Raw genomic sequence first — 22,363 nt, 5'->3', positions numbered from 1 at the left:
TGAATAGGACAATGGCCTCAGAAAGCTGGCACAGTCAATAGAGGAGGCAGTCCATGTGCCCCAACCAACAAAAGTATACTGTGTACAAACAGAGCTACCCAAACATGGAGGGGAGTAGAAATGATGCAGCATTCAGGGAAAATGGTGGTCAGGGCAGACTCCACCTGGTATAGGATGCTTCTGTCTATAGGGGAAGAAGAGCATCCCATTGGATGGGCCCCAAAGCAGGAGGGCACATGGCATGTTCTGGCACTGAAAAGCCAGAAAAAGAGAGAGAGAAAGAGAAAGGGGGTAGGGATAGAATGAGAAGGAACTTGTATATTATACACAGATACATTGGGAAGGCTAGAAAGACAAGAAGTGTCTTGAGTCTGGTGAGTTTGGATCCAGTCTGGTTGGACAATTCAAAGGCCATGGATGATCCCAGGCAGTTCCAGGAGACTACAGGAGAGAACTCTGGCACACACTAGGAGGTCACAACCCACAGCTTCTTCCAAAAAGGCTGGCCAAAACAGGGAAGAAAAGCAAGCAGTAAGCTGTGCAGAGAAGAAGTCTGGACACTGGGAAATACTAGCGCATTCAGTAAGCCAGAAGAAAAGTTTTAATAGCAATTAAATGGTTTCATATCTAAAATGGGAAGATCCCACAGAAAGTTCAATAAAAGAAAAACACAGAGAACTTCCGAGCAGTCTGGAACAGATAAGGAACAAGGGCAGATGGAACTTGCTAGGGGGGATGCTGAGGGAGTTCATTCCTGTGGCCTGTTTTCTTGGAGAAGCAAGAAGCAAGGTCTGTCACAGAGAAAGAGAGTAGAATTTTGCTGCCTACTGTGTGCCAGGCATCGTTCCAGACTTTGGAAATAGAAAAGTGAACAGACAACCCTACTGCTCCCAGGAAGATTACATTCCAATTATCATTTTAAATTAGCCCAATTAACAGTCTCCACTGGCCTCAGCTTCCTCCTGAGAGTGAGAAACAGAAAAGGTAAAATGGATTCAAATTGCAGTCTGTTGCTTTGCAACAAGAGGTCAGCCCCACTTAAAATCCTCCTCAAATAAATATACGCTTAAAGATCTGGAGTACTTATTAAGAAAATTAATTACTACTTGCATGAGGGAACCATTTAAACAGAATTCTATCATTTTCAATCTTTCATTCATGCACGCCACAAGCTTTTGTCGGCACTTACCACCTGCTAGACATCATACTACGAAGAGCACAGCAAACAAGACAACAAATATATCTGCTCTCTCAGGGCTTTCATTTGGACAGCATTGTGGGTAAGAACGAGAGCTGCAATAACATGTATAGCACATCAGAGCTCAGAAAAAGCGGAAAGTAGAGCAAAATGATAGAGCAGGGCAGGAGTCTGCTTTTTTTTTTTTTTTGACAGTACTGGGGTTTGAACTCAGGGTTTTGAGCTTTCGAGGCAGGTGCTTTATGGCTTGAGCCACGCCTCCAGCCCTGGATTCCATTTTTAATACTTGGTCGGGGAAGGCATCTCTGCTAGGCAATATTGAAGGAATGATCCGAAGGAAGTGAGGGTGCAAACCACACTGCAGTGGGATCCCTGCAGTTTGTATCTCAGAACAGGCAGCGACAGTCACTGAGCTTCTCAGAATCTACAGCCACTTCTTAGAAGAGTTTAGCAATTTCTCCTATGCATGCTGTGAGACCAACCCCCAAGAAGACCTGGGTTTCTTCCTCAAACTCGTTCTCAGAATCTTTTTTTTATAGATGTGGTCACTTCCCTCCTGTGAATTCATAGACAGGGAATCCCACACAGATATATCGCAGCTCTGGGTGACTTCGTGTTTCCTGAGCATACAGTTAAGATGGTATCATGAACTCCAGAGTGGCTTTACCAATTTCTTCACCCACATGACCATAAGGTTTCTGAGACGGTCTCCTTGACTTGGACTGGCAGTGCCTAGCATTGAGCCTGCACAAAGAAAAGGTTGAAGAACTAATTGCTGAACAAATGAAAGAAAGCCCTGATTGCAAATGACATCCGAAAGAACCTACATAAGTGTGGTAGAAAATTCTGTAATAAAGGTCCTATTGTGTGCTCCTAAAAAACTGAGACAAACATTTGCAACTCTGACCTTACCAAAAGTTATTAATTTCTGTTTTCAAGAATTTAAAAGAGACAACAGAATTAAGTTTCTTAAAATCTTCAATTTTTTTAAACATCAACATCTATAACAGGATGAGCATCCCTAATTTGAAAAATGCAAAGTTAGAAGTGCTCCAAAATCTGATGTCACAAGTGGAATTCCACAAACTGAATTCATGTGTAGCATAACACAGACTCAGGGAATAGTGGAGGAGATGAACCAAACCAGGGTACATTGTACGAAAGTATGGAAACGTCACAAGGAAAGCCACTGCACAACTATTATATAGTAATAAAAACACTTTAAAAAACCAGACTCACTAACGTATAGAATTATCCTTATATTATGTGCTTAAGGTGTACATGATTACATAACTGAATCTTGTGTTTATATTTGGGTCCTATTCCCAATATATCTCATTATGAATATAAGAATATTCCAAGATCCAAAACACTTCTAAGCATTTCAGATAAGGGACATTCAACCTGTATTAATGTAAAAGAATATAGAAGTCCTATAACTAGATAGTGTTTATCAAAGTACAGGTTTGCAAATAAGCTAAACACCACTGAATTGTCCACTCTAAAAGAGTGAACTAGAGGACTCTTTCAAAAAAGATTATTAGTCACCTGGTCTCATTAACAAAAACGGACTTGCAATGCTACTAATTATTGCTCAAATTATAAAAGCTATTATTGGTTTGATAAAGTAGGAAAAGGTCCATTAGAATCTGTACACGGACAGGAAAAGATACCAATGAGAAAAAATGTGCTATTAAAAACTTAAATGTCTTTCTATTAGTTGTAAAAGCAAATAATAGTACCATTAACTCTGATGAATTTATAATTGCCAATGAGCCTTAAAACTCTTCACTTACCTAATGAAAACATCAAAAATAGGCCTAACTATTGCTGATAAATAGAAAGGGAGAAGAAAGTAGAAAAAAATAATGAGCTTCACAGCTAGTACCACATTCCCATATGAGTCAGTAATTATAACATCCATCCATCCTAATCAGATACCAGAAATGAAGACACACTGACTTGTTTTTTCCCCATGTCTTTCCTGCCATTACAGCAACTAAATAATAATATGTGATGTGTTAGCTTGGCTGGGCTGAACATCAGTCCCCAGGACCCCTTTTCTTATGTGTGTCCAGTCAAGGTCAGCTACAAGGGACACTCCTTCCTGAGAGCTGGAGAAAAGAAGGAAGCAGCATTTTATGGCACACAGACATTTTCCTAGTTATTCAGTCAAATATCAGCATGGTGCTGCTGTGAAGGAGCTTGCAGATGTAAGGTGTGTGAGCATTGGCCTTAGTCAGAAGGGAGATTCTTCTTTTGGTTAGGACTCTAGTATTCATTCAAAGTCCTTGAAAAAAGGGTTTAATGTGCCACCCCCATTTGTAGACACTCCTGCTCATGGTGGTCCAGCCTGACTGCTTGCCCTAGGGATTTCAGGTCTGCTTATCTAGTCCACAGATGAGTGAGCAAGTCCTTGTAACCAATGCCTGAATACGTATCATTGACCTCTGCAGAAAACCTGGCCGATTTCCAACATTATAGTTATTACTGGGGACAGGACAGTCCCCAGAGGAAGATGTCCTGGTGTGGAATCATCCAGAAAGACACTGAAGACTCTCATTTTTGCAAGGGCCCTTTCCCAATCTCACAATAATGGCCATGAGAAAACAAGATTAATTAATTTGTTGAAAAATGAGATTTGTAATAACTTAGCGATGTGGAGGGAGTGATAGCTAATACTGCAGCTAGCTTATGTGACTAAGCTCTAGCCTGTGAGATTTAAGTAGGAGTGTTAGAACTAGGAGGCAGGTCCTTCAAGGGGAGATTGTACAGCTTTCTTCCCTTCTTCCTCCATTCCCTGCCCATAGGTGAATATGACTGCTTTTCTGAGACAGGTCTCACTATATAGTTCAGGTCGGCCTTGAATTCCTTATCCTCCTGCTTCCACCTCCTAAGTGCCGGAATTACAAGCATGTGCCACCACGCTGGCTTGAATATGACATTTTGAGCACCAGCATCCATCTCAGACAAGGCCATATCCTGGAGATGTCATGTTGGAGAGCTACAAGAGGTAGCTGAATCCCAGAGCTACCGTGCCAGCTCTCAACTGTTGACTCCCTGACTGCTTTTACAGGAGAAATAATCCACTCCCTGGGGGATACAAGAGAAAACGAGTTGTCTCTACTTTTCCTGTTCCTTAACAATAAACTTCTACATCTAAGTCACTATACTATAAGGAATAGCAATATTTAATTTCACCGCTATGCACACTAAATGTTTAAGAGGATTACAGCAGACAAACAGCAGGAGTAAAAGCCCATCCTTATTTCTCCATGCTTCCATGCTTTGGCAAAAGAACATGAGAAAAGTTTTTACAGACTGCAATAAATGCCTTCGCAAAGCCACAGACCTTAATTCCCATGGACTAGCGTTTCATATGACCAGCCTGTAGTTACATCCAAATCCACTGACTCAACAGATTTGTGCTGGAGAAAATTGACTCTGCTATCTCTTCCAATAGGCTCTGTCCTTTCATGTTGGAGTCATCTAATTCCCCCAATCAACAACCCTTCACATGTCTAGGGTATACTTTTTGAATGCAAACCATATCATCATTTTGAAGCCTGTCATTCAGCTCAGTAGCACTGGCTTTTCTGAGTGTTCGTGAACATAACCGCCAAGAGTGACACATACTCTGGACAGTAACCATGCCAGTTGGAGCTCTATTGTGTCACTAAATCCCAGTGAAAAACTGTCTGACACGCCAGGCAGCTGACAACTGTGAAAGGAAAAAAAAAAAAAATCAGGCCTGTGACCAAAGGGAAAATAAAGTGATTAATATGGAAAACAGAGTGAGAAACATCAAACAGGAAAAAGCTGGACTTCCCAAACCTTCAGCTTCAAGTAAATTTTTCTCCTCACCCTGACTATAAGAGTCTGGATCAAAGTATTGACCTGGTACCAAAGTGTCAGATGTCTGCCTGTCCCGGGGCCATGTGTGATACTGCAGAGAATCTGATGTTTCAGAGGAAGGTTACCATCATCATGAGTCTGAATAGATACTTTGGAAACCACGTGTAAACACGCAGCTCCCTGTTTACAGTGTGAGCCACAATGCCGTGCTCGGGCAACTCTGTGCACACCATTTCCTTCCTTTCACAGCTCCCCCAATCCTCCTTTCTGGTAGGTTCTGGCCTCCTTTTTACACCATCCCTATCACACAGAGGCTGTGAGACAGGCTTAACACATATGAGAAGGGCTTTTTAGGGTTCTGACATCAACCTAAGTCTCTTCTCATTCTATATCCCCAGAGGGATGAGAGTCTGGGAGACATTCATAGATTTGCTCACAGTTTCACTCTTCCCAACACCACCGCTCCTCTCTTCTCTTCTTCCCGATGCACAGGACCCACTAAATTGTCCCACAGGCAGCTATTTCTGCACATTCAAGACCAAGCACGATTAAACTTCCTTACCTCACACCTCAGTGCTGTTCTTGCTTTCTGCTCCACTGCCCAGGCCATGTTCCATAGTCACTACTGGCCCTACCATGCACCCGGGGTCACTTCCATCATTGCATCCACTCCTCTATATTTCATCTCTTAGGAGTACAGGGGGCTGGGTAGCCTAAAATGAGATTCTTACCCTCTGGGAGTGGAGATGGATTGAGGGTTCCTGGCCTTCGGTATTGAACTGCTTCAGTGGGTCTGCAAAGGAAGGAGGGGGCTTCAGAGCCACAGCCTTTGAACTTGTAGGAGAGGGATGAGGGGCTGTTTTCCTGAACAGCCCCAGACTGATGAGGCAGCAATAGCAAGTAGCTCAGGAAGAGGTAAGGAGGGCTGACTTTCCCCTGACCTCAGAATCACAGAAAAACAAACCCAGCAATTTCAGAATCCTGGTGACAAAGGGAGCCAGAGACATTTCTGCAGAGTGCACACCAGGTTCCAGCATTTTTCTAGAGCCCCCTGCCCCAGATTCACTTGAGGTCTTGAGAAAACAAGTCCTGACACCTGACATCCTTGGCTTGGGTTCCTTCCTCCAGGAGGGCACCAGCTACTTGTGATGAGGCCTCACCCACAGAGCTCTTTGCCCGCAGTCATCAACCAGGAAGCAAAGCAGAGGACTATGGATGGGTGGGGCTCTGAAAACACACATGAGATAGCTCTGACATACGGTGAAGGATATGTGGAAGAGACTTTCATTAAAGGCTCTACATAGTTACATGGGAACATGAGCCAGTGAGATCTACACGCACTCTGTTAACCTGACTTATCCTCAGGACATTTTGCAAATCCACTTCTACTGCTCAGCCCTGCTACACCTTTAGTTCAAGAACTTTTTCCCTGCCTTCTCACCCTTTCCCTTCAAAACACTTCTACAGATGGCCACCAAAGTGAACTTGTGAAAATGTAACTTCAGTGGTATCCTGGAAGAGCTCATATAGGCTCCTGAAGACTGAATGTTAAATGTTCAGGAATTTTATGAGTTTACTGAAAATTAAATGAATTCTATTAAATCCAAAGGTAATAAATACTCAAAATGTATCACTTCTTATGACCTTACTATATTCTACTAATATCTATTTTATATCTGTATGGAAACACTACGTATTGTTGTAGTATGCATCTCTTTCCAATTTCCCATACAATGACATTGACCATGAAAGGAGTATTTTCACATAGAAATTGACAAGTACTACAAATCACAGATTGACGAGGAAAGTGATGGATAAAATGTTAGTAAAATGCATTATGCTTGTTAATAGTCACATTGTGGATAAACAAAAGAGAAAGAAAATACCCTTCTAAATAAGAACTCTGTAGTTCATAAGAAGATGGCTTAATAAACAAGTGAAATTCTGGGTATTGTTGTTCCACTCTCATCTTACTCCACACTGGGAAGGAACATTTCAGCTACCCTCTCTCACCAATTGTTAACCTGTGGTTAACAGCAAAATCACCTGTAGAATCAACTAGCATATAGCTTGTTGTGAAGTCCATATACTATTTGTAAATTGCGTGCTACATATCTAAGTAACTTTATAATCGACACGTGTGACCACATATGTACACCACTCTTCCGCAATAAGCCAGACTTTGAATTCTCAGTCTCCTTTGACCCTTTGCTCACCCTCATCCCCAGAAGCAAGTCAACTACCAAAGCTATAGCTTCTGCTATAGGTACACCACACAACTCTATCCTTCCCACCATGCCCTCTTCAGCCCATCCCTGTTTCTAGACAGGAATGCCCCAATAATTGGTAATTGCTCTCCTGAAATACCTTTTGTCTTTCCAAGCCTGTCACAATGCCAGAGCTGCCCTTCCTCATTGCAGTTGAAATCCAACCCCACGAACACATTAGCTTAAATTTCCAACTCTCTCATTCTCAATTCCACCTGTATCCCCACACCAACCCTACACTCTACTGACCCTACACCATATTGCTTCTCCCATATGCACTCCTCGCTCTCCTTCCAGCAGGAGTCGTCATGCTCCAAACACCCTACCTGTCCAGACCTTGTCCACCTTCAAGATCCCACTGAACCTTTCTCTTCTATTAGAGTTTCTCAGGTCTTCAGTTGTTCACATGGCTTTTGCCAGCCTCTCCATGCCCTGCTTCCCACTGCTTGTTACTTGTACTTATTTCACAGCATTTAATCTTTGAATTGTGGTTCCTGATGTGTCAGCCAAGCCACTAGGGCAGTGGTTCTCAAATTGTAGTCCCCAAACCAGCAGCATCAGCAGCCTCTGGGAACTTGTTAGAAATGCAAATTCTCTGCCTACCCGGGCCTACTGAATCAGACACTCTCAGGTCAGGCCCAGCAGTCTGTATTCTGATGAGCCCTCCAGAGGATTTAGTGGGTAACCACTCCACCAGAGTGCAAAGCCAAGGGCAGAGGACAGGACCAAGGTTACTTCATTTCCAGTTCCACAGTAGGGCTAAAACAGACCAGAGTGCTGGAAGGACTCCCAGATACAGATTGCTTGGGGTCACACTAAATTAGTCACAAATCCAAATCAGAGCTCTGGTTATCCTGACTACCAAACTAGGATTCTCTTTAATAAACTACAACCATTTGAATATATGAATAAAGACCTATAGAAAGTAGAACATGCATTTAAATTATTAAATAATGATAGATTGTACAATTAACAAATCAGAATATTTTTCAATCAGTGATTTCAAAAGGATGAATTAATTTAGTTGATCAGAGAACTGAAGAAATCGGCCACTGGATTTGGGATGTTCAAATGCCTCACAGCATTCACTACAAGCAACGGTAAATTATGTTCCTAGAATGGCTTCATAGGCAAATCAGAAGGTTGTCAGGTTGTCTTTTTTAAACATACAATTTGGATATATGAATATCTTTTTTTTGAATGTATGTATTTTTAACCAATTAGCATTTGACCAAAATATATGCACATATCTTTTTGTGTGTGTGTGTGTGGTCCTGGAGTTGGAACTCAGAGCCTCACACTTGCTCAGCAGCTCTCCTTCACCTTTAGAATTTTTAGAGGCTTTTACTCCTTAACTGCCACTCTCCCTTACACAGTTCATGATGGCTGTCATGACAGAAGAATTTTCAAGTACATTTTCCACGACTCATTTGTGAAACAATATATTAACATAAAACTGATTCTTTTTCGTTTGTTTTTTTGCTCTTTTTGAGACACTGCATAGCCCAATCTAGCTTCCAACTGGTGTCTCTGCCTCCTAAGTAGTAGGATTACAGGCATGTACCACAATACCTGACCCATCACTGACCCTTAAAATTTGAAATCCAAACAAGCTTTAAAGGCTAGGGAAAAGTTCTCAGGCCACTGAATCCATGTAATATTCATGAGTACTTACATAAAATTGTCCTGTTATATAACCGGCAATGGCAGGAAATTGAGTTAGACAAGACTAAAGTAGACAGATCCTAAAACTCTGTGGGATACAGTACCAAGCTAAATGATAAGGGAGTGCCCAGGGAATTACAATCACTAATATCCTCTCTATCAACTCTAAACCCAGTTGTGCAGCACTAAGCAAGGGGTCTATGATTTGAAGAAAACCAGGCCTCTGTTTTGGGAAACCATCTCTTCCGGGCCTATCCTTTGAGGGAAAGAGGCCTGGCCAAGGGCAGCTGAGGAGTCCAGGGGTCAGTTCAGGGCCAGAGGACCCCAGCAGGGTGGAGACCTTTCTCCTGGGCTATGATGTTACTCCACATCAACTCTGAGGACTGTGGCCAGATGGACTGTAAGGCCAAATGACACCCAGGCCTTATCAAAGCACAACCTCTTCTTGTACTGGACCATCTTGGCTTGTATGCCATGACTTAGAAGTGCAATTATATTCATCAATTCTAGTCATTCCTGCTCATTAAACATATGGTCATTTTAAATGATGAGTGATTTTTTACAGACCCCCCTGAGTCCTTGACCCTAGAAAATCAGCCTGTGAGGAAACTTTTGCTCAATATAGAATTTGTCCCTAGTAGAGCCTTACTTAAAACTAATAAACTGAGATGTAAACTCTAGTTGGAACCAGGATTAAAATGTCAAACGGGCCCAGGTGGGACATGAGAAAGACAAAGAAGGTAAATTTTTGCCTTGGTGTGTTAAAACAATATTGATTCCAGTCAGTTATGCAAAGTATTTATCCTTTATGCCTAGCCTGTGTCAATGACCGTGCAATGAGTTCCCAACCTGTTCCACATTAGCACTGTTTTTGTTGTTGTCTTGATGTCAGCGATTGATTAAACCCTGGGTCTCCAGCATGCTAAGTGTGCACCATACCACCAAGCTACACTCAAGCCCTTGTTATTGTCTGATGCTACGGAAAATTCCTGAGGTCTACCTAGCTAGGTCCCATGGCCCAAGCATATATTACCTATCCTACTTCGAGCTGACTCATCCCAGGCCCAGGTGACTTTGATTTCTAATTTCAGTCATGCTGAGAAGTGTCTCTGCCTCTCTATACACAACTGAGTCCTCAAAGCCCATCACATTCTCAGCTACTAGCTCACAGCTGATTCAGGAACATCTGTCTGGACCATTTGGCCCCATCATTTGGTCTCTGAGTATAATTGTCTGACCATAACTCATAAAAAAGAAGGCAACATAGCCACTCTCAGAGTGTCTCTATGTTTATGAGCTGGTACAAAAACAAGAACCATTAAGAGCACTAGATTTTAAAACAAAATTAATGAACTACAAAAGAAAATCTCTAAATTTAAGAGAAGCAAAGAGAATTTGGGGACGGCTTCCCTCTCTGTTAAGCAAGGTCAATAATAAAACAAGTCAGCATCTACTATATGTTATGCTTTAAGATGCTTTAAAAAGAAGTGAAATGTAAGTTTACACACGGTTCAGTTAATTATATTCTTTAGGAGAGAAAACAATTGCACAAAGGAAATTTGTCTTAGAATCAGAAAGCACAGAAGGCTGACTTGGGGGCTCTGGCACCAAGTCTACATTCTTCCAGTGGTAAGAATAAATAGAGCACATAAGCAGCTTTCAAGGTCTCTAACTTTTTTGTGTGTTTTGTTCTTTTTTGTGGTGCTGGGGAACTAACCCAAAGCCTCCTGCACTCCAGGCAAGTGCTCTACCGCAGTGCTACACCCCCAGTCCCCAAAGTTTTTATCTCATTTAAGGAAAATCTGAAGAAAAAATACAGAAAGCCAAAGATTATTCTTTTAGTTTTTTTCTGGTGGTACTGGGGCTTGAACTCAGGGCCTATACCTGAGTCACTCCACCTGTCCTTTTTGTGAAGGGTTTTTCAAGATAGGGTCACGCAGACTCTTTGCCTGAGCTGGCTTTGAACTGTGATCCTCCTGATCTCTGCCTCCTGAGTAGTTAGGATTAAAGTAGTGAGCCACTGGTGCTGGCAATAATTATTCTTAACTCTCCATATGTTATGGAACTTCCTATGGGGTTTAGGAAAGACAGATGATTATAAATCCCTCAATAGGGGATCGCAGCAATAACTTAAAATACTGAGTGCATACACAGTATACAATGGGGGAACATGCCTGTAGATCTCTGCCTTTCCAAAAACAATGCAAATACTTGTATTTGTAATGATGCCTACAAAAAAATAGTTAAAATCTAAATAGTAATTTGCTTTTCATAGTTCCCAAAGAATAAGTAAGTAGGTTATTTGAAGAAAGAAGGGGGATATAAATATACTGAACGACTTTTTCTAACATTGGTAAACAGTAGGAATTGGGGATATAGCTCAATGTAGAGTTCTTGTGTAGGATGTGAGAGGTCCTGGGTTCCATCCCCAGCATTGTACATACACACACAGCCATTACACACACACACACACACAAATACATACACAAAGCACAATTTTCTGTTCAAATAAAAATTACCGAAAAGCCAAATATAAATAAATAACACTGGATTATAACTCAAAGTATAAGATAACTATCCTTGAGTCCATACTGGTATAAATAAATAATAATTGAACAAATAAATAAATGGGGATGAAAAGACAAATCTGTCATGCAGAAGAATTCAAATAATTCCTGTAGTTACTCCCATCCCAAAAATGTGACTTTCTTTCAAAAGAGTACAATGTTGATGGAAAAAGTAACTTCACAATAGAAAAATATAGTAAATGCTACTTCAGCCAGGCGATCAAGGCCAGGGTCAACAGTGATGTCATGCTGCTCATATGTACTCCTGATGCTACATGATAACAATGGTTTTCCTCCCCAAACCCGTAATCCCCATCTAATCATGAGAAAACACAAAAATCCTAGCTGAGGAACATTCAACAAAATACCTAACCAGTATGCCTCAAAATAAGGGAAGCCTGAGAAACCATCACAGCCACCATGAGCCCAAAAGTAAATGCAACCGGTATCCTGGAGGGGATACTGGAGCAGGAATGGACAATAGGCAAAACTAGGCAAGCCTGAAGAAAGTATGGAGTTTAGTTACTATGCATCCATATTGGTTCATTACCTGTAACAAATGCACCATACAGACAGACAGAGTGGCTCAAGAGGCAAGAGCACCTGCCTAGCAAATGTGAGGCCCTGAGTTCAAACCCCAGTGCCACAGAAGAAAAAAAAAAAAAAAACACAAATGTACCATACACCAAAGTAAGATGCTAGTGGTAGGGAATACCAGGCACCCCATGGGAACTTTCTATCTTCTAACTCTTCTATAAATCTAAAACAAACAGCTAATTTTTCTTTAAAAAAAAAAAAAAGCAAGTATATAAAAGCATATAAGTAGATAAGATGCTCTGCTGAACATGGAGTCTGGAGATATTCCAGAATTTTGCTCTCTCCACCCCTGGCCCCAGGCATTACTCTGGTCCTAGCCTGCCTGTCTTAGTCAGATTAGGCTGCTATATCAAAATGCCTTAGATTGAGTGGCTTGTACAAAATAATTTATTTCTCACAGTTCTGGAGACTGCGAAGTTCAACATCAGGTGCTAGCAGGTTCAGTTGTCTAGTGGGGACCCACCTCCAATCCCATTTCCCAGATGGCCGGATGGCTGTCTTTCCACTGTCACCTCACTTGGAAGAAACACCTCTTTCTTCTGCACTAATCCCATTCATGAGGACAGAACCATCACGACTTAATCAGCTCCTAAAAGCCCCACTTTGTAGTGGCATCACCTTGGAGTGAAGATTTTAACATATGAGCATAAATATTAACACCACAGCACTGCCCCTGAAATAGAGCAGTGTGAAAGTTACTATCACAGAAAACTGAATTATACCATGACAAAATACCAGCCCATTTTAGGTGGCCTGGCAAGACTCCGCTGAGCAAGTTAGTCCTGGTTCCGATGACTGCACTAGATCGTAAGCTCTGTGCAACTGGAACCACATCTCAGACTAGCACATGCTGAGCACTGTGTTGGCACCAAAGACTGTGCTTGATGGACTCTCCATCACCAGCACGAGCAGGGGCTATCGCAAAGATGAGATGAAGGCTTTCACCACCAACCTTCCACCTTCCTGGCAACCAACCTACAGAAACCACTCCATCATTAGTCAAATCCATCTCACATCCTCTGGTGAGATGAGACAGGGCAGGCATCTATCTCCACATGCATTTCTGGCTTCCCGGGGTCTCACAAAGTGATGACTGGCCCCTAACCCCCACCACCCACCAAAAACTACTCTTGGTAAAATTCAAAACAGAAAGTTAGCAAGAGTTTCCCCAAATTGATATTTATTTTTTATATTACTTTCACATTTAGTTGACCCATGTATCACAGACTACTCACCCAGAGGACAAATAGGTATGACTGAATCAAGTCCTTTGTAAGTTTTCTGCAAATGAAAGGCGATGTTCGCCTAAGAAGCTGCAGGTTTTATCTCTCGCTGGATGAGAGCAGCACGTGATCCAAATTGCAGTAGTATCTCAAAATAAATCATTGGCATTGAAGTCTGTGGAGTTGGAGAAGGAGAATCAGGAAAACAGATGGATCGCTGAGGATCCCAGGGTGCTCACCAATATTAAATATGTTTAATAATTCAGAGAAGCATTCATTTAACAAGTAGTTAACAAGATCTTACTATGTTCCAAGTACATCCCTGCTCTCACAGAGCTCACATTCTTGTGTAGAAAATCCAGTAAATAAGAAAGCAAGACAAGAAGAAGAACTTCAGTGGCAAGTGTCAGCATGGAAATAATCCAAGGAAAAAGCTAGAAAAGAATATGGCTACAGTGGACAAGAAAAGCCTTTCCAGGGAGGTCACATTTGATCATTTTGTCATTGATCCAAATGAAAAATAGCAGGCCACCCAAAGACTTGAGAAAAGGTGTTCCAGGCACAGAGGATGGCACAGCGTGAAGGCTGAGGAACAGAGCCCTCCTGGACAATTGCAGGAGATGGGCAGCTTTCGTCCAGAAAGGTGAAAATCAAGTTCTCCCAAGGTCATACAGAGGCTGAAGTGCACATCAGACCCAGCACACCTGACTCCCCTACTAGTCTCCCTGCACTTCACAGAGCCAGTACCAAAGGTAGGAACACAAGCCCCAAAGGAACTAGACCCAGGGAATCAGGTCCAATATAAATGACAGGGTAATAGGACGAAGAATGACCTCTGATTGCAATTTCTCACAACCAGAATTTGAATTCAAAGATAAAAATCAAGGCTACTGTGCATGATAACCAAGGCCCAGCAGCCCAAATGACCTAGGCATCAAGGGTGGGCAGTAAGAACCCATGGGAGGGGTTGCACAGGTTTGTGTGGTGACCACCAAAGTCTCAAGGGAACTGCAAAGCACCATTTTGAGACCCTTCCCCCAAGAATCCCAGCTTAGTCAGTACATGATGGAACCTGGGAACCTATTCTAATAAGCTCCCAGATGATTTGTTTAGCCAGACCTTAGAACCACAGTGATGGGAGGGAGGGAGGGTGGGCAAGCTCTTGCTGAGGGAGTATCAGAAGAATTCTATTCTACAACAGAAGAAATGAAATGTTAAATCAATGCAGGTGAGATAGAAAACATTTAGTTCCAACCACAACTGTACAAGACAATAGGAAAAGAGAGACAAGAACACTGCATCATTAAATGTGTAACATTCACCCCTAATGACCTCTGCAAATTCAGAACCATTGTGACAGGAGCAAGAAAAGAACAGAGCAAATCTTGAGAGAAGGGAGTGGAATAGCTCCAGTGTTCCACAGGGGCAAAGGCTGGGGCATGCTCACAAATGCTAACAACCAGCTGCAGAAGGAAAAGCCCTCACTGTGGTGTTTGCCAATTTCCATGGTAGAAATATGCCCACCATTGCTAAGTTCAAGCTACCAACGTCACTGTATGAAAACAAGAGAAATTAATAACTTCAAGAGCATAGACAGCAGTAGATGTAATATAATAATTAGTAAAAGATGAGTTTGGGAATTTATTACTTTTGTTTTCAATGTAACTTAATGAAGTTTAAAACCTAAACTTTAGAAATTTTAATTTTTAATAATGGCATGCTTAATAACTGGCGCTTAAGAGCTTAAAAATCAGCTCTGATAGGAACCAGCCTTAGCACAAACTTGCAAAAGCTTCAAAAAAAAAATTATTGGGCTTGAGGCATGACTCAAGTGGTAGAGTGCCTGCCTGGTAAGCATAGACCCTGAGTTAAACTCCCAGAACTGCCAAAAAAAAAAAAATTGTTATAGAATTGTTATATAATGTTGCAATAAATATGTCCCATATATTTTTATTTCTTTAAAATTATTCCCACAGGACAAATTCTCTTATTCAAAATGTTTTTCTATATTAAACATACTGCCAAGTTTCCTTTTGAAATTATCATATCGAGTTGTTCTTTTTTTTTTATTCACATTTGTTAAAAAGATGAATCAATAATGCTTTGTTCTCTAAAAAAAAATGAAAGCCAAAAAGACAGTTGGCTGCCTTTCCCCTCCCCTGTTCTGGTCTTGATCCTCTCTTTCTACCACAAGGGTGTGTCATCTGCTCCTGGAGCTGAGGTTCCAGCTGAGGCCTGGAGAGGGTGGACGGAGGCAGGGACTCACTGTGCCTCCCCAGAAATCTTCAAGAACAGCTTTGCTTTTAGATGTTTTGTGTACTGGATTTCACCATTCAGAAAAGGAGTTCTTAGGGTATAGAAGGGAATGACAACCATGATTTTCTTTTAAAAGAGTCTGGTCTTGATGCTGAACAGTCCATTCTTCCATCCATGAATATATTGCCCACACCCCTATAAAGCTGAGAGAGCCAGGGGAACTCTTCTATTTACTGTGAAACTACAGAATATGATGGAAGGGGCTTTTTCCAACACAGCACTAGCTGGTTCACTCTTAACTTGACAGTACACCTATCGTTTTTAATTCTAAATACATTTAATTTATTTTTAATTAAATACATTGCTCTTCATTAGTGTAAAGAGCAATGATCATACTTCTCCAATTAAAAGCTATGCTATGTTTATGGATTAAGAAAAATCAAAGTTTCTGACTGATATCAACATATATCCTAAAATTATAATTATCAAAGGCATGCAGTTCCCTGTCTCTGGTTGTAACCAGCTCCATTGCCAGGTCTCTTCTCATGCCTCCCATCACTGAGATCCCACGGAATCCCACTCTCACTCAAGATTCCTCCACACGAAACTAACTTCTCCTGCATCCATATTCCCACAGGGCCACACCTCACTGTCTACTCTAGTGCTGATTCCAGCTTGCTTGGTTTTTATGGATGTCACTTCTGCGGCATTTGGGGCAGAGAGAGGAAGACAGTATATAAACAAGTAGAACCTTATGCTTGTTTTGTCATTTCGATGTCCCAGGCTCTATGCTAACCACTTTACACATGTTATTTCCTTCAGTCTCCACAAGAATCCAGTGAAGTAGGTACTATTTTATCTCCATCTTGCAGGTGGGGAAACTGAGGCATAGAAAAATTAAGTTATTTGTCATATTGTGCGAGAGCCCTCAGTTTCTGAGCCCAAGCTAATCAATTGTTAGAGCAAGGCTGTATTCATTGCTCCTTCAAGCGAGTCCCTGGGAACCCACTGTGCTTTACAAGCTCACAGATGTGGTTCACCTAGTCACCAGCCCATCCACCTGCATTTCCGGCCCAGACAGTGGCAGGTTTGAGGTTGGGATTAGGGTTGTGGCCTTTGCTAAAAGTGCCTAGCTTTACGATTTTTACCATCTTAAATATCCAAACTTGTAGACTCCCCCAGAGGATTCTAGCTGGATTTCTAACACATTCCTTTCTTCTTTTTTTAAAAAATTTTTGACAGCCCTGACATTAGGGCCAAAAATACACTTACTTTATCCCCAAATTCCATACCCTGCCCTACCTTAGCTTATATATTTGTATTCTAAAGTGGGAATAATGGCAAAACTTTTTAAACAATACATAAAAAGCTCATCTTCAATACACCTTTTTCTTCTCCTGGCCCATTTAGGTGAAAGTTTCTACTTTTGGCTCTGTGTCTTCATACAAACCACAGCTGTTGCATACTTCTGGAATTGGTCTTCTGCTCCAAGCCATGGAGTCCCAACCCCTACCCTTTGCTCCCTACATAATTTCCTTATTTCTAAGGACACTTTCATCAGAACAATGAAATGAGTACAGCTGCTAATCAAAATGTTAGACTGTCCCCTCTGCATCTATAAACTTATCTTTAAGCAGGCAGTAGTTAGATGGCACAAAAGAAACAAACAGGTAAGTGAAACACCACCCTCAAAAATCTTTCCTGGAAATATCGAATAAAATGAATCCCACCATCTCCCTCCATCCGTTAAATGGACCTGTTCACTCAGCTGTACACTACTGTCTACTGGAGACACAAGGATGACAAAAACACAACCTGTGGCCTGGAGGACCTTGCCTTCTTCCAAAAGACAGATAGTAATCAAAACAATTACAAATCCAATGATTCTGTTATCAGGCCAGCTATAAAATCCACCTGACAAAAGTGGTGTAAACCAGACGAGACTGCTGGGAGTGCTCCCCTATATCTTATTGCCCCCAAGTTCTGTTGGTGAGAAACAGTTTAAACATTAAGATCACGTCAAGATAAACATGAAGAGAGATCGCTGAGATCCCTTTGGACTTTGGGCAGGCATTGCCCTTAGGTAACATATTGAGTCCCAGGCTTTTTGCCTACAAAGGTGTTAGCACTGCCCACCTCTTCTCCCCCCCCCACTCCTACCCCCACCCCACACTGTCTTCCCTCTTCTGTTTCCCCCTCCCTTCCCATCACTGTCCTTTTCCCCATTCTTCTTCCTCTTCTTCCTGTTCCAAATGTACTGCCTGTAGAAGCCTGCTTTGAAAAAAATCACTGTTGGATGCAAAAAACTTATTTTCCCATTTTTAATATAAAGTTTATAAGTTCATACCCTTAGAACCCTTCCCCACCCCTTGCTCCCAAAGAACCAACTAAAGTTAATTATTTTTATTTCCATGTTGCTTTTGGCTGATTCTCTTTTTTACATCAGAGGCTTTCGAAAGTTCCCCAACTCTAGATCCAAAATGCTAAAAAATGACTGAGAACAAAATCAGATTCTCCCCTCCTGCTGAGGGGACCCAGGGACTTGAGCCTCAGGGGCTAGGGAGGAATGGGGGTCCTGAGCCCAAAACAGCACAGTGTCCATGGCTGCTCTGCCCACCTGGGACAAACCTGGGCCCTTATTTAGCAGACTGGCTTCAGTGTGATCCTAGCACCCTCCTTATCAGCAAATACTTCCTGCCCCTCCTAAATAAAGCCTGGTCTCCCCAGATCCTCCCAGGATCCCTGCCCCAACCTCCTCTTAGCAGATGGTTTCTAGGTCCTGCTGGACACAACCATGCAATACTTCGTCTTCCTCATGATTGCAATTAGATCAAATTATTTATCCCTAAGGACAAAATGGGAGCAAAAACCAAGGAAAAGGTCATTTATTAGAGGGGTAGAATCGCAGGATATGTTTTTTGGGGGACAGACAGCAATACAAAAACTCTGAGATCAGGCTGCTGGAATGGAACCACAGCTCATGTGCTAGTTGTGTGATCAATAAATGGGTATAAATCAATAAAATGGGTATAATAAAATTACTTACTTCATGGTGTTGTTTTAAGCATGAAACATTCACAATTGTAAAATGCTTAGAATAAGTGTCTAGCACAAGCAAGCACCACATAAGTGTTTATTAAATAAACAATTCATCTTTCTTGGTCACTGCAAAGTTTATTCAATACATTTAAAAATTAAGAAAGTTTCTTAACAGAAAGATTTAAAAAAAAAAAAAAACTGTGACAATGTGAAAGTTACATAACATACACTGCTGTTTAATAACCCAGCACTAAAACATCTGGGACCCAGATTTTACCCAGCACTCTGAATTTAGGAAAACCAACACGTGGTAATGCATTCCCATGGACACATACAATGCAATTTATATGATCCCCTTTCTAATCAGAAATGTCACAGGCTTATGGGAAGCTGAGGTTGCTTGTTTTTTGTTTAAACCCTGCAACAACTTTTAACCACACCCCGGAAGATATGTTTTATATTGTGGTGCTAAGACTTAAAGGATTGTAAACATAAAACCAGGCCTGGGAGAGATATAGACCTTCCCCTGCACACAGTGACTCAGCCTAACTATAAGTTTAAAGACCTGTGTCTCATGTGCTGGGTCCTGCAGCGGGGACCTTTAGTAAGCACCTGGGGTGGACAGGAAATTGCTAAACCCAGCAGCTAGCTTCATCCAAATTGCCTTTACTCACTAAAAAATGCATGACAATGTGAGTTTAAACATAATTTAGAAAGGTGTCTGCTTCTAAAGGAAACAAAAGTACTGTATTTGTGTTAGATCCTCAGAGAAGGAAGCATTAACAGTAACTCCCTTCCCTGTTTCTACCTCTTGATCGCTAAACTCACACTGCTCCTATGTACAAATTCAAAGAGTTCACAAACTGACCCTCACAAGATTTACTAAACCACACCTGGCCCTGGCTTTTCACCCCTCCCCTTTAAAAGTGCATTTCTCTAAAGCTATGAAAAGAGACTCAGACTTTGCTTAGCGAGAAAAGGAAAGCCAGCAAGACTCATTATCATTAAAATGTTACTCAAACCTCTAGGAAGGACAGGGAGTGTGGGGAAAGGAGCGTGACCAGTGGTAGTGCGATGGCATGAATGTACTTAATGACACTGAGCAAACACTTAAAATGGTTAAAATGGTGAAGTTCGTTGTATTTTCAAAGTAAAATTAATAGAATGCCTGTCTAACAAGCACAAGGCTGAGCTCAAATGCTAGTTCCTCCAAAAAAGTAAAAGTGTAAATTTTTTAAGAAGTGTAGAAGTTAAAGGTAAATGAATTTTATAACTATAATTTTAAATGAAGAAAAAAACTGAATAGGCAGACAACTTGTCAGGAGCAGGAATTTGCACATCTAGTTATCAGAGGATCAGTAAAACCTAACTGGGCATGTAAGTACCTATCACCATGGTGTATAAATACTCTGACATGGCCTCAACACGGTAAAGATATTTTCCTCAAAACCATCACTACTCACACTTTTTATATGGAAAGTTAATTGTACTTGGTCTTAAGAAGCCAGACTGGAAGTTTGTACAATTAGTTAAAAGGTCTCTCCCCAAACATTCAAAGGCTGCGTGCAAATTCAAGCTGAAAGGTTGTGTACAAAATTCACTTGTATGTGTATCACAAAATATCCAGTGCTGAAAGATTCTTATGCAAATAGGCAGTATGCAAATGTGGTGTCTGATAGCAGCTCAAAGTGTGCATTCCCTTCATTCTTTAAGTTTTCATTTAACTAACCTACTTAACATACCTCAGAGGTGTCAGGGTGCCTAGTCTCCAGGGCCCTTGGAGGCACATAAAAGGTGAGCTAAGACAAATTGGCAGGCCTGGCTGATAAAGTACACACAACTCCCCCTTCCTTCTGGGGAGAAACCGGCGGATGATCAAACGCAGGACCGCCCCCCGGGGCCCTTAAAATTTTACTTGCATTAGAGTTTCATGAAGGAAGCAAAGAAGGCAATAATCCGAGATTAGGAGCAAACATAGGCGGGGCCGTAACTCTGGATTGACTCTAAAATGGTTCTGATGGGCATCACAAAATCCTAGGGCAGCCTTGGAGAATGGCACTCCTGGAAATGAGATCTAGATCCCAAACATTCTGAACTGGAACGAGAAGAACAACTCACGCCCTGCTCTGGCAGGTCCCGGTCCCCTTCGCCCCACCCCCGCGTCATCACATCACAATTTGGGCTCTGCAGCGAGCAGCTGTGTGGCCACATGCCCAGGACAGTGCTCCGGGAGGGCTGGACTCGAAGCCCCGGAATGCAGCACTTCCTGGTTGGTCCGGGATGTTGGTGCCATCACGACCGCCATCCCTCTCATGCCGCAGCGCACGCGACCCGAGGGAGCGCGGGATGACTTGGGGGCACAGAACACACTGGGGGCCCCGCGGGCGTGGAGAGAGGAGGAGGGTGGGTGCTGCCGGGGACGCGCGGGATCTTGGCTTCTGCGTGCGCTTCAGGCAGCCATCCGCCCCTTCGGCAAAAGTGCCGAAGTTGCCAGCGTGGACTCTGCAGGAATTGGGCCGGGAGGCGGGTACCTGAGCCGCGGGGACCGCCAGGGACTCCGCCGCCGCCGCCGCGCCTAAGATCCGGTCCAGGCTGGGCTGTTTGCTGCCAGCTGCCAGGCGGGGGCTGGTGGGAGGAAGGACGGGCGGACGGCCAGACGGACGGCCAGGGCCACGGAAGCTCGGCTTCCACCGAAGCCCCGCAAGCCCCGACCCCCGCGCAGCTCCTACCTGAGGCCGGGGGCGCTGCTGGCTCCTGCGCGGTGATGGCGACTCTCGGGGCTCCGGCGCAGCTGGCACAGCTGGGGCGCGGGAGGAGGCGGGAGGGGACCGCGCGCCGCGCCGCCGCCCGGAACTCGCCGCCCCGCTGCGCCCGGATCGGCAGGGGTGGGGCGAGGTGGTGGCGCCGGGGCCGCGCGTGGCAGCGCAGGCTGGTGGCCCGGCCGCGCTCCGGGCCCCGGCTTCTTACTCTCTTTTCTCCCAAAGTTTCAAATCTCAATGGCAGCAGCCCAGCGAGTGCCCGCTCGCATCGTCATCCAGACCAAGTACCCGGAGCCATCAAGTGCTCAAGCCGCAGGCTTTGTGCACAGCCTCGTCTATTGGAGCTGCATGCCAAGACTGGCTCGGTTTTATAAGTAAGAAAACAGCGGGCCAAAGGGTGAAATGGCTTGCCTGGGGTGACACCCTTATGTAGGAGCTTTGTTGATGTCATCTACAAGCCTTATTGTAACTCCCTCGTGTAGGTGTTATCTCCAATTTACAGGTAAGGAAACTGAGGCTGGGAGGAGTGAAGCAACCACCCTAGGGTCACCGGCTTAGGGGGAGACAGGAATCTGTTTCTGGATGTCTCTAAAGCTGGACTAATTCAGGAATCTTAGCAAAAATTAAGGAATCAAGTAAAACGGAAAAGTTCCATTCCACCCAAAGAAACTGTCCAAATAGCAAGTTTGCCATTTTTAGGCCACTTGGAATAGTCTTAAAAAAAAGAAAACCAGTTGTCATGTGGCATGAATAGCAACCTTTTCGGAATATAAATTTGAATATAGGCCAGTTCCACTCCCATTACACAAAATTGCATCCCGCCAACGCTGAAGGGAGCAATGGCCTCCCCCGTGAGCCAAACTGCTAATAACGTCAGCCACTTGAAAGTATTTAGTGGCAATTATACAGCCAAGACTAACCGAGTTACATAATGTCT

At 42.9% G+C, this 22,363-nt stretch overlaps 1 protein-coding gene across 2 annotated transcripts in view; it reads right to left on the bottom strand.

The window, feature by feature from the left end:
- Positions 1 to 21,548, bottom strand: part of Pld1 (phospholipase D1) — a 197,817-nt gene extending 176,269 nt beyond the window's left edge. Inside the window, exons 1-2 of one of the 2 annotated variants that reach the window (XM_074073780.1) lie at positions 21,397 to 21,530; positions 13,385 to 13,547 (exon numbers count right to left, since the gene is read on the bottom strand). The gene's annotated coding sequence lies outside the window, so the exon portion shown is untranslated. Of the gene's footprint in view, positions 1 to 13,384; positions 13,548 to 21,396 lie in introns of both variants that reach the window. The other variant, XM_074073779.1, reaches the window with a different exon arrangement.
- Between the last annotated feature and the right edge of the window lie 815 nt (positions 21,549 to 22,363).

The sequence above is a fragment of the Castor canadensis genome, chromosome 5 (assembly GCF_047511655.1).
Source record: "Castor canadensis chromosome 5, mCasCan1.hap1v2, whole genome shotgun sequence".
Classification (NCBI taxonomy): Eukaryota; Metazoa; Chordata; class Mammalia; order Rodentia; family Castoridae; genus Castor; species Castor canadensis.
This window is presented reverse-complemented; position numbering and strand designations above follow the sequence as displayed.